The sequence below is a fragment of the Ambystoma mexicanum genome, chromosome 1p (genome assembly GCF_040938575.1).
Source record: "Ambystoma mexicanum isolate Mex_15411 chromosome 1p, UKY_AmexF1_1, whole genome shotgun sequence".
Classification (NCBI taxonomy): domain Eukaryota; kingdom Metazoa; phylum Chordata; class Amphibia; order Caudata; family Ambystomatidae; genus Ambystoma; species Ambystoma mexicanum.
The window spans coordinates 925,048,590-925,061,090 of NC_090921.1; positions in this window are offsets into that span (position 1 = coordinate 925,048,590).

Genomic DNA, 12,501 nt, shown 5'->3' on the forward strand with positions numbered 1-12,501 from the left:
GCATGGTGTATTGATATGTGCTTGTGCATCCATGTCTTCCTCCTAATTTGCAGGTTCCTTCCTCATGTCTTCGCAAGGCCGTCTACTTTGCAGATGGAGTTCATGTTGTATGCAGTACACTGACACATTTGCGTGGCAGCAACACTCTTCAGTTGGAAGGGGTCGATGTGCTGGCTTATTCAGGTTGTAAGACTACCACTACTTTGACTTAGTACTGTCATGTTTTTGCAATGTTTCATGGTGTGTTTCTGTTGTGTTGGTGGTAAGTATTTGTTCATGTGTGCTGTTTGTTATTGATTACTGGGAGCATATTGTCTGTGGGCAGTTTCCATTTGGGACAGTGCACTTTGGGACACTTGTGTCAGGTTTTGTGCATTGCTTTGTTTGCTTTCACATTGCATGACATGCCATGGTGTGTTGGGTGGCGGAGCTGGGGAGGGGTTGGGTGACACAGCGCTATTGTCATGTTGTTTTATGCAAAGGGGTAGTCATTCATGCAGCATAAATGTGTATTTTTTTGTGACACAGCATTGGTTGTCTTTCGGCAGGTAGGGATGCACACAATGTAACAATTCCAGGTGACCAATCTCAGGCTGGTATGGTTGTGACAGTTGACTGTCCCTTATGTCATCATCATTGATTGTCAGCTGGTATGTGCCAGGGCTGTGTGCACTCCACAGGGGTGTGATTTTAGGTGAAGTAATTAGCCACCAGCTGCGTACGGGCTGCCTCACCACGTTCCCTTTCCCCTCCCTTGCGCAGCGGCCGTACTTGTGGTTGGGGATGTGGGGGCACCACCATGTCCACCTGGAGGCCCCGGCGTATTGCAACGTTGTGCAGGACACATGCTGCCAGTATGATCCTGCACACTACTGGGGGCGCGTATAGCAGCTGCCCACCAGAGCGGTCAAGGGAGCAAAAACGTGTCTTGAGCACTCCGAATGTGCGCTCCACCATGCCCCGGGTTGCAATATGGGCTGTGTTGTATCTTACCTCGGGTGGTGTGGTGGGGTTTCAAATTGGCGTCATCATGTGGGTGCTCAGTGGGTAGGCACTGTCCCCTTGGGAGGTGATGATGGGTATCATTAGTGGGGTTGTGACATTACTCAGTATCTGACATCCATTCATGTGCAGGGGCATTTATACTCACCAAGCAGCCATGTATCGCCATGCCGCCCAGCTTCTAGGTCCCGGTTTAGGGTTGACATTCTGTAAATTAAACTGTCATGGGTGGACCCTGGATAGTTGGCATATACTGAGATGATGATTCCCTTGGCATCACATACTACCTGCACGTTGATGGAATGCCAGTGCTTGCAGTTTCTGTAGATGTGCTCAGTTGCCCTGGGAGGATATAGAGCCACATGGGTGCAGTCAATGGCACCTAGCACTTTGGGGAAGTGTGCCACCCTGTAAAAATCCTGGACGACAGCTTGCCTTTCTGCAGGTGTTCTGGGCAGGTATATGTGCCTGCGGACTGATGGGCGTGCAGTCATGATGGCCAACACCTGGTGCAGGCAGCGTGACTGCGTGGCCTGTGAGACCTCCCCCCCACTATGGCACTTGTCCGCTGAAATGAACCAGTGGCCAAGAAGTGCAGTACATTGAGCACCTTTTCCAAGGGCGTCAGTGCTTGGGAGCACAGGGTGGGTGATGTGAGGTCATCCTCCCACTCACTCACCAGGTCGAGCATTATGTGATGTGGAAACCTGTACCTCCCATACACCTGGTTATCAGGCATCCCAAAAAGGCTGGTTTTGGGTGTAAAAATGTGCGGCCCGACTATCCTCCTCCTGCGGTATCCCATGACCACTGCTGCGAGGAACGGTATATTCATCTTGGCGTCTGAGCTTGTTTGTTGTTTGCGTGCACTTTTATGCTGCGCGGGTCCACGTACGCCTGCTTCCTGCTGGCGTACGTGTTTCAGGATTAGCGCGTCTTTTTTGGCGCACGCGTTAGCCCCGTTCGATTCCATGAATACGTGTTGTAGGCGCGCATGTGGGCGTTCCGTGCATTTGCCTCTTGTACTTCCCCCGTGACGGCCACATTTTCACACGTTTTTCCCCATTCCACGTGTTACGCCCCGTGTTACGCCTACTTTTGTTGTGTGCGCTTCGCTATGTGTGCTTTCTCTGTGCACGTAGCGCACGCTGTTTGAAGACGTGTGCGCCAGTGTGTGCCACGCAGGATTTTAGCACACATCCATGGATTTACAAGTGCACAGACTTCCATGAATCGCTGTGCGCAGGTTTTGCTGCGATTTTTGCACTTGCGCTGCGATTCGCACGCTTTCGCACGCTTGCGTGGGAATTTTCAGCGCACATTAATTCCATGAATCGGCCTCATTATCTATTTTTTTTCTCACAGAAATGTCTACAACTCTGGAATGGCTAGAGGAGCATTTCCCACATGAGGAAATGTCAGAAGACAGTGAAACTAATGGTACACACTTTACAATATAAACCATTCAATTATTATTATTTTATATACATTTAACATATATTGTACAGAGCATACCAAAATAGAAAATACCTCTGAAGAAACTGTTATGGATGACACTCTTGACAGCATAAAAGAAAGAATGGATATATTGTTGACCAATTTTAATAATTTGAAAACTTTTGTTGAGCAGCATTTTAAAACAAAAACCTCATACCATTGTCCCACATGTACTTGTCCCCCCTCACCATATCCCAGTCAATTATCCCCAAACCCTCTCCATAACCCAAAAGGTTTTGATGAGACTTCCATCCCTTCTTCACGTGATACCAATCATGTTGAAACCCCTAATTCTCCTGTTTTTGTTTCCGTTTCTGTCTCACCTTCTCTGTCATGAATTGTTAATATATGTTAAATAAAGTTACATTTTTATATTGTGTTGTAATTAGTTTCAGTTAAAAAAAAAAACAATTTAGGTGTCCGCGGACAGCGAGGTTGTTCTGAAATGTTCATAAATAAATGAAAATGGAGGTGTCCTGAAGAACACTATACCTGTCCGTACTGTTAGCTAGAAAGTTGAAACTGTTCTAGAACACATGCAGTGTCCTGAAATGTTCGTAAATAAACAAAAATAGAGGTGTCCTGAAGAACACTATACCTGTCCGTAGTGTTAGCTAGCAAGTTGAAACTGTTCTAAGAACACAAGTGGTGTCCTGAAATGTTCGTAAATAAATGAAAAAGGAGGTGTCCTGAAGAACACTATACCTGTCCGTACTGTTCGCTAGCAAGTTCAAATTGTTCTAGAACACACGCGGTGTCCTGAAATGTTTGTAAAGAAATGAAAATGGAAGTGTCCTGAAGAACACTATACCTGTCCCTAGTGTTCGCTAGCAAGTTGAAACTGTTCTAAGAACACACGCAGTGTTCTGAAATGTTCGTAAATAAACGAAAATGGAGGTGTCCTGAAGAACACTATACCTGTCCGTACTGTTCGCTAGCAAGTTGAAACTGTTCTAGAACACACGTGATGTCCTGAAATGTTCGTAAATAAATAAAATGGGGGTTTCCTGAAGAACACTATACCTGTCCGTATTGTTCGCTAGCAAGTTGAAACTGTTCTAAGAACACAAGTGGTGTCCAGAAATTTTCGTAAATAAACAAAAATGGAGGTGTCCTGAAGAACACTATACCTGTCCATAATGTTCGCTACCAAGTTGAAACTGTTCTAAGAACACAAGCAGTGTCCTGAAATGTTCGTAAATAAACAAAAATGGAAGTGTCCTAAAGAACAGTATACCTGTCCGTACTGTTCGCTAGCAAGTTGATACTATTCTAAGAACACACGCAGTGTTCTGAAATGTTTGTAAATAAACGAAAATGGAGGTGTCCTGAGGATGCTATGTCTGTCCGTATTGTTCGTAAGGAAGTTAAACTGTTCTAAGAACAAACGGTTGTCCATAACTGTTTGTTTGACATGTGACACACTTTTAATTACTTCAGGACCCGAACAGTGTCCGTAGAACATCAACGCGCATGCGCAAACCAATGTCCGTGCATTTGGTGTCCTGCGGACAGCCGCTTCCTTCGCGAACATGTTCGCGAAGCGATCATGTGATCGCACCCATGCTAATCGCGTGTTCTGAATGCGGACACTGTTTGTGTCCCCGAACAATTTAAAAGTACATTTTCAAGAAATCCACAATATTTCTCAATATTTTGTGTTCGATCTGTCCGCGGACAGCGCGCATGTCCGCGAACCGCATACAAGCACCCCTATAAAAGACCACGCCCTAGAGCTTATTCTTATTGTGTTTCTGGCTATTCCTCAGAGCACAGCTATTTTTCCTGCAACTTGCAGATTACACCATCATCGAGATGGCATCCATGGCTGCACTGCTGCCACCTGGTGCTGCACCTGCTTCAGCACCACCCCCACCCCCTCCACCACCACCACCTCCCCAAGGGCCTGAAGAGGGGAACAGGAGTGAGGATGCAGAGGAGGAAGAAGAGGATGATGAGAATGAGGTAGTGGAAATCCCTACTACCCGCACTCGGCGTGAGTCTTGGGTGTGGATGTTAATTACCATTCATGGGGATGGTCCTAAGGCTCGTGGGAACCGAGTCACCTGCAATGAGTGCAAAATGGTACTCAGTCGCAGGAGGCATGGTTCGAACAGCTTTGGGACCACTACCATGAAGCGACACCTAAGGTCATTTCACTCTGGGGCCATTCGCAAGGTTGTACCTTGCGAGGAGCGTAGTAGGTTGATTTCCTCTACTGAATCCTCTGATTCTGATCCTGTCACCACAAGGAACACCTCTGTGGGACAGCGTTATCCTCAAGCTGCCTCACAGGCCATACATAATGCTGATGACCCTTACCTTTCGAGGGTCACAGTTGTGTGTATGTACTGCGACACAGTACTCTGCAGGGGGAGCGACTTCGTAGTGCTTTTGAGACTATCGTCTCAGAGCACGAGAAGACCTGCTCAATACCCAAATAAACCCACTCTACATCTTCCTCTCTCAGCTTGCCCTTTCTTATCCCTGTGGTTGGTGTCCCCCCCTTACCCTCCTTTCACCTCCTCTCCTAATGTGTCATGTATAAAAACCTAATAAAATATAAAATAACAAAAATCAAAAAAAAATAATGCTTTTTTCAAAGCCGCCTTCCAAAGTTAAAAAGTAGAAGTGAAAATAAATGAAGCAGGGCCCTTTGTATATTTTAGAAGTCCGCGGACAGTCCGCGGACATCTAAAATTTTGGGGTGCTACCCTATCAAAACCATTGCAATTTTCTCTGGGAGGAAGTGGTGGCTCTCAAAAGAGCCTTTGGGAGGTGTTTGTGTTTCAAAAATTCTAAATGCTCAACACCTACTTCAAAATGGATGCTGTCATTTTGAAAAAGGTCGCAATGCATTTTGTATGTTTCTTAGAAAAATCTGATTGCCAGCATAATTTAGATGTACTCCATCTCTGCGAAAATATATGTACTACGAAACATAATATTTTCATTGTGAAAAGAGGACATGCCAAATCTCTTAGAAAGAAATGAAGAAGAACAAAGCCACATTTGACTCTGCGCAATCCGTGAAAAAATTACTTGAGAATTTGGAAACAAGTCCATGACCTGCCCAAGTACTTCTTTCATTGCAAATTGCAAAGACATTCCAGACACATGTCCTAAACTGTTCCCTAGACAATGATTTATAATTATATCTGGATGTTGCTCTGTCTCCAAAGTAGCACAGAGAGGTAAGAAGTCCAACCACTTCATTCCACGTACTCCATGCCATAGTACTTCCGCATGTGGGAATCCAAGATCTACAGCTACTCCACAGGTTTCTGCATGCACCTTCAACCAATGTATCCACAAGTCTCTCAAAATCCAAACAATCTGTTTTCTGAAACACACAGCCATAGCTAACTGTTCTTCTGTCAGCAAAAAGAGTATCTGAGAAACTCTCTCCTGGCACAACACACCAACTAAACTTTCCTGACCAATCCATTTCAGTGCTCATTCTCATTTGCATGACTTCTGAACCCAAAATCCCCGGATGTAACACCTGATGTCTGCGAACTACCACCATGTCTGCGGACATATCGTAACATGAACAGCCCTTCTACGATTTCCAGTTCACTCTCTGTGCCATTCCTTCATTGGATGTAGCTAAGAAGTCATATGACCATCCATCAATCACATTGAATACCTCTACATCTAACTGCATCATCATAGATCAGCACGGCAAATGTACTGTGAATCTCCCTGAGCACACGTGTCATATCATTGGCAAGCACCATCTACAAGAAATACTGTACAAGTCTCCAAGATTTCTGCTTGCAGCTCCATGAATATCCATATGCATGAACGCAAACTACAGGTATGCATATTTTCTGTACAGTACATGAACATGTTTTCTAACTGACTTTTAGCTTCTATAATCAGTAAAATGAATCTACTGTCTTTTTTTTAATCTCCTAAAATCAACTGTCACAATCTTTACACTATTTAATTTCTTTATACATACACACACATTCAAATCATGTTAAACTAACATTTTTTAAATGAAATATACAGACTACATATAGTCCCAAAAAATTGCATGCACACTCTATGTTCAAATCTAAAACAATAATATTTGTACAATTACATAATTTTTTAAAAATGTCTTTATTTATTTAAATACTTATATTTATATAGGACAAGCAGCCCATGACATTGAGGCACTATTACTTGGAAGAGCTTAGTTACAGGAATAATGGTATTCAGTGGTACATTATGAATTTCACAAGACATAGTAAAGTTATTTTGTTTGCTACAGTTAGTCATTGCAATACAATTTGTTCATTAAGAACATATCATATGTATTCAACTGGTGCGATGTATTTTATGTAAATAAGATCGTTTTAATGGTTTTGAGGAAGGCGCTGAGGATTTCAATGAAAGAAATCAATATCTAAATTAAAAACAGTGCTATATACAAACAAAATGTGTTACTATATAACAAATACTAATTTACAATTGCAGTGAAGATCATTCTCCTGAAAAGAAGCAACCGAATTTGAAGTACAAAGAACAACTAAGAAGTAACCTGCTCATTTTAGAAAACAAGTAAGTAGAATATCACCATAATATTTGTATTATTACTCAAACACACTGTAAGGTTAATTCATGCTATTTCTGTGCCTAAAAATAGAGATTCTGCACCATTCTGTCCAAAAAATCTGCATGTCTTAAACAGCGATTTACAGCCAGAATGACCCACAAATTCCTATTTTTCGACACACAAATTACCCAACTCAACCGCTAGAATTTAGATATTATAGAAGAAACAACTGTTTTAATTGTATAACATTTGATATACTATTTATACTTCTCCACACCACTAGCTTACTTTTTTCTGTCATCTGAACCCCAGTTTAGTAACACATTAATTCAAGAATACCCATCCCTACTAGTTGTAGTTCCCAATGCACAATCACACACCATTACATACATCTTTATCATCTTACTCAAACACTCATGCACACAGCACACATACATTGCAGAACACCTCAACCCATACCTTCTTTATTTTTTTCAACAGACCCTAAAGAATGCCTACCAAAAATCAAGTCCGTAGATAGCAATGCAGAAGTAGAGCAAATGAAAATAAAAGTGTCCAACATAAGCATCCATCTCTAGCACAATTTGTAAAAAAAAAGTTTAAACAAAACAGCTTATACAGTCATTTAGTGAAACAAAAGAAGTTTCAAGCACAAAAATGTTGCCTCCTCTATCAAAATGTAAACCAAACCAAAAAAACAATTAGTAGAAAATCAGCTATCACTACAGATAAAACTGGTTGTTTAAATCTTGATATAGTTCAAAGTAAGCATACCAAGAAAAGTATTTTAGCCAAAATGTTCCATCACAAAGTCCTTCAAAATCTTATAAAACAGGAGAGAAACCAGGTTCAACGCTTAAAACCTATCGTAGGAAATGAATCTTAGAAGCGTTGATAGACAGTGCAATTCTTCCCAAAAGAAAGTTATTTATTTTAGTGTTAAACAAAATGAAACCACTAACAAAACTAATAACTAAATTACAAAAAAAGACTTCTCAATAAATGAAATGTCAACAGAAAGAACTTCTTAAGTATCTGCGGAGGTGAATGGAGTCACACTACGAGCACAGAACCATACTTCAACGAAGAAGCGTGCAAATAAAAGCAAACAAATACAATTGCCATACATAGCAGTGGTTAAGGTTATGAAAAAGTTAATAATACCATAATGGAACAAGAAGTACTCCTCACAAAATATGTCCTGAAAATTTAGAATTACCCCTCCATTCAACTGAATCAGAACGTCTAGTGTACAAATGGCATGGCCATGCACGTCAATGTGTAACATTCCCAAAAAATGTTTCCAGTCTTTACGCCAATTCTTCAATCAATATGTGAAAAGCAAAGACAAAATCAAAATTAAACTACTGCAAAATATGGATACCTGTCCGGTACGCAAGTACACAGGACTACAATGACATGCATTGGCCTGCATTACAGGACCTACTTGCAAAACCGCCTTCCATGATATCAAAAGGATATCAACACATCATTCAACTATAAGAAATCTAGTTTATAAACTGTACTATGCTAAAAGTCCTGATTTATCACTAGCCAATTTAAATAACATTCTTCTACATGGTACAGCAAAAGACCTACTAGAAGAAATCAACTATATCTAGAAATAAATTATTTTGGAAGTGAAACCCACTTACAGAATGAAATAGCTGTAAACCAAATTAGTGACAATTCTACACATGGCAAACTTTTACTACACACATACAAAAAAGAAATACTAAAATTTAAAAGTACATCAGCTGAAGTACCAAGCCATGTGTGTGTATGTTGCTGCAGAACTTTTTATAAAGTAACACAAAAACTGTAGACCTATCATACAAAATAGAAGACAATGAAGATTCTAAATGGTTTGAATTAGCTCTCTGCCTTATAGGAGAAAACAAATACGAAATAACTGACCCCGTAATACTTTGTACTTACTGCACTACAAAACTTGACAACCAAACTCCTTCACGTGCTATCACAAATAATTTAGAATTATATCCACTACCAAAACCCCTTCAACAACTTAATTTATATGAGAGCATCATAATTCAAACAGTGCACCCATTTCAAGCAATAATCCGCCTTCAACCAAAAACTGCAAAATTACCTCCCTCTGAATTAGTGAAAGGTATTCGTGGAAAAGTAGTGTATTTACCATTCGATCTAAAAGAAAATGTGCACACTCTAGGAGTGCAATGTCCAATGCAACAATCTTTAAATATCTTGGTAAATGTAATACCTACAAAAGACAAAAAATTGTGGCAACAGCTGGTAGATTTACATAAAGTTAGAGAAGCCTTGCAATATCTTAAAGAGAATAATGAATATTACAAAGAAATTAATATTGAAGAAAACTTGAAGGATACAACTGAAATAATTTAAGAGACACAAGAAGCTGGTCAATTTCAGCTACTAGATCCTGCTACAATATCAAACACTTTAGACCATTATACAATTCATCCATTGCACTCTAATGACACCATAGAAGATGCACTGGAAACGTACCAAATGCTTCAAACAAAAGGATCACCAAACAGCATATGGGAAAAAAGTATAGAAGCACGTGCTTTTCCTCTACTCTTTCCTACTGGCAAAGGAGGAAGGTACGATGATAGACCTATTCAACTATCAGCATCAGTATACCGCTCATTACGGATGTATTCTGAAGATCCCAGATTTAGACAAAATGTGGAATACATATTCCACCTACTCTTTGAAAGTGAACTAGCAACTTTATGTTACGGAGTTGCACACATATTAAAATCAGGAGCACACTTTCAAAATATGACAGCAACACAATTATTACAAAAAGTGCAACAAAAAGATGAGGTTTTACAATCAAATAGTACAAATCTATTAGCAAATATGTGTGGTACTAAAGAGTACTGTTTTTTGACATCACGGAGATGTACGTTGTATGATCAGAAACCTTGGCCCACCCACTTGATTTGTTGCATTAAGTTGTGCAGAATATGCATGGGAAGATTTACATGATTTCCTACGCATATCAAACAAAAACAAAACATAGATATACTAAGACCTGGAGAACATTGTTATCTGGATCCTGTTAATGTTTCAAGATATTTTCACCATAGCTTCATTGCTATGCTACATTTTATTTGTAATAAAACTGTTCCTCCCCTTGGAGAAGTGCAACACTTCTTTTGGAGAAAAGAATACCAAGCTAGAGGAGCACCACATATCCACATGCTTTTATGGATTAAAGATGCTCCTAAATTTGGTCAAGACAGTGATGCCACTGTTTTACAGTTTATTGAAAAATGTGTTACTTCCATCGGAATCCAAAAATAGTGATCTTCATGCACACATTTTACAATTTCAAAGACTCAAATGTGGCGAATATTGTTGTCGCAAATACAAAAACAAAGGGAAATACTACACCAAATGCCGATTTGGTTTCCCTAGACCAGTTACAAATACAGGTCAAGTGAACAACCTCATGTCTTCAGTTAGACATAGTGTTAAAGGTAATTCACCTAAAAATACATATTACATAAAAACAAAAGAAGAAGAGAAATATATCAATGATTACAATACAATCATTGCCCACTTAAGGAATGCAAACATAGATGTGCAGTACATTGCAGACAATTCTACTGCAGTTGCACGATATGTCACAGCATATTTAACCAAAGCAGAAAAGACAGAGCTGCAAGACCTCTGGAATGACCTGTCATCAGATAAAACAGTGTCTCAAAAATTATACAGCTTGGGCATAAAAATGCTGTCCCATAGGAAATGTGGATCCTATGAAGCAGCTGATCGTTTAACTGGTACTGCACTGTATGGTAAATCTGAAAATATATTATGGCTAAGTCTTGGTCCAGCTAAATCTAGAAAAAGAGTTCTAAAATCATACGAAGATATAGAAACAATAGCCAAACATGATCCTAACAGCCAAGACATTTTAAAAAACAATGTATTGGACACATACTACCCAAACAGGAGTACCACTTTGGAAACCATGTGTCTATACCACATAGCCCAAAACTACACATACAAAAATAATATAAAGCCTGATGAAAAAATGGTAAATACAGAGTGACCAACTGTGAAGTCAGCTTAGTAAAACTCACCAAACCAAATTTAATTATTTATATCAAATTGTCATTAAAGACTCCTCAACATAAAGAAGTATATTACATGTCCCTGCTACAACTCTTTAAACCATGGAGAAAAGAAGAAGAAATACTAGATAACTATGACTCATATGAAGACGCTTTCAAAGCAAATGAAAGCACTATAACTGATGTAAACTTCACACAGTACAAAACAATGTTGCAAAATGAACAGCAACACGAAGAAGAACTCCAGGCCCAACTTGATAAGGACACTCCGGCAGTAGTCAACCTTCTGTAACAGGAAGCCAAGAACCACTGGGAGAGCCACTAATAACGAATGAGGCAGAATTAGCTATGATTTTTTTTTAAAGTATTTTATTAGTTTCGAGGTAAGAATGCGACAATACAAGCACCATGTGTCAGTATGAAGATAAGGAAGACAACTATACTACAATCAAAAATAAACAATGAGCACCGTAGCATTTTGCAAGAAGTAACAAAAGAAATTGCACATGGTGTACACCATGAAAACAAAGAATGCGCCTGCCAAAATTACAAACCTATACTATTGTACGTCAGTGGTGAAGCTGGTTCTGGCAAAACATTCCTAATCAAAATCATCAGCAAGTTCCTTCAACAATTGAAAAAACAACAAACTGTCAGCTGTTGTCACTGCCCCCACAGGTTTAGCTGCCTACAACATAGGTGGTGTCACTTTACACCGATTACTACTCCTGCCAGTAGAACACCAAAACAAATTAGACTATTACAAACTTTCTACAGAAGCTGCAATGGAACAACACAGAGTATTGAAACAAATGAAAATGATTCTAATAGATGAAGTGAGCATGGTGTACAACCTAATGTTGGCTTTTATTCACCTCAGATTACAAGAAGTACTCAAAACAAACAATGAAGAGCTCTGTGCAGGAAAACACATTATTGTTTTCAAAGATCTTCTTCAATTGACACCAATACAAGGTGAACCTATTTTTAAAACATTAGGACACAAACTCTGCCATAAAACTGTTGGCAGCATTGGAAATGTCAACCTTTGGCAACATTTCCAATACAGAGAATTAACAGAAAACATGCGGCAATCTGCAGATCTCACGTATGCCAACATCTTAAAAAGTATCCGAGTTGGTATACTTTCTAAAGAAGAAGAAGCAATATTGAAAACCCGGCACATTCATGCACTTTATGGTGATAATGCATGTGCTACAGATTTTATGGAACAATTAGCCCACAAAAATGTCAATTGTATGGCCTTAATGCCAAGTCTTGCAAGCTGTTTCAAATTCAGTGAAATAATGTTAAGTAAAGAGATGCAACCAATAATGGAAATTAGCACCACAGACAAACTAAATG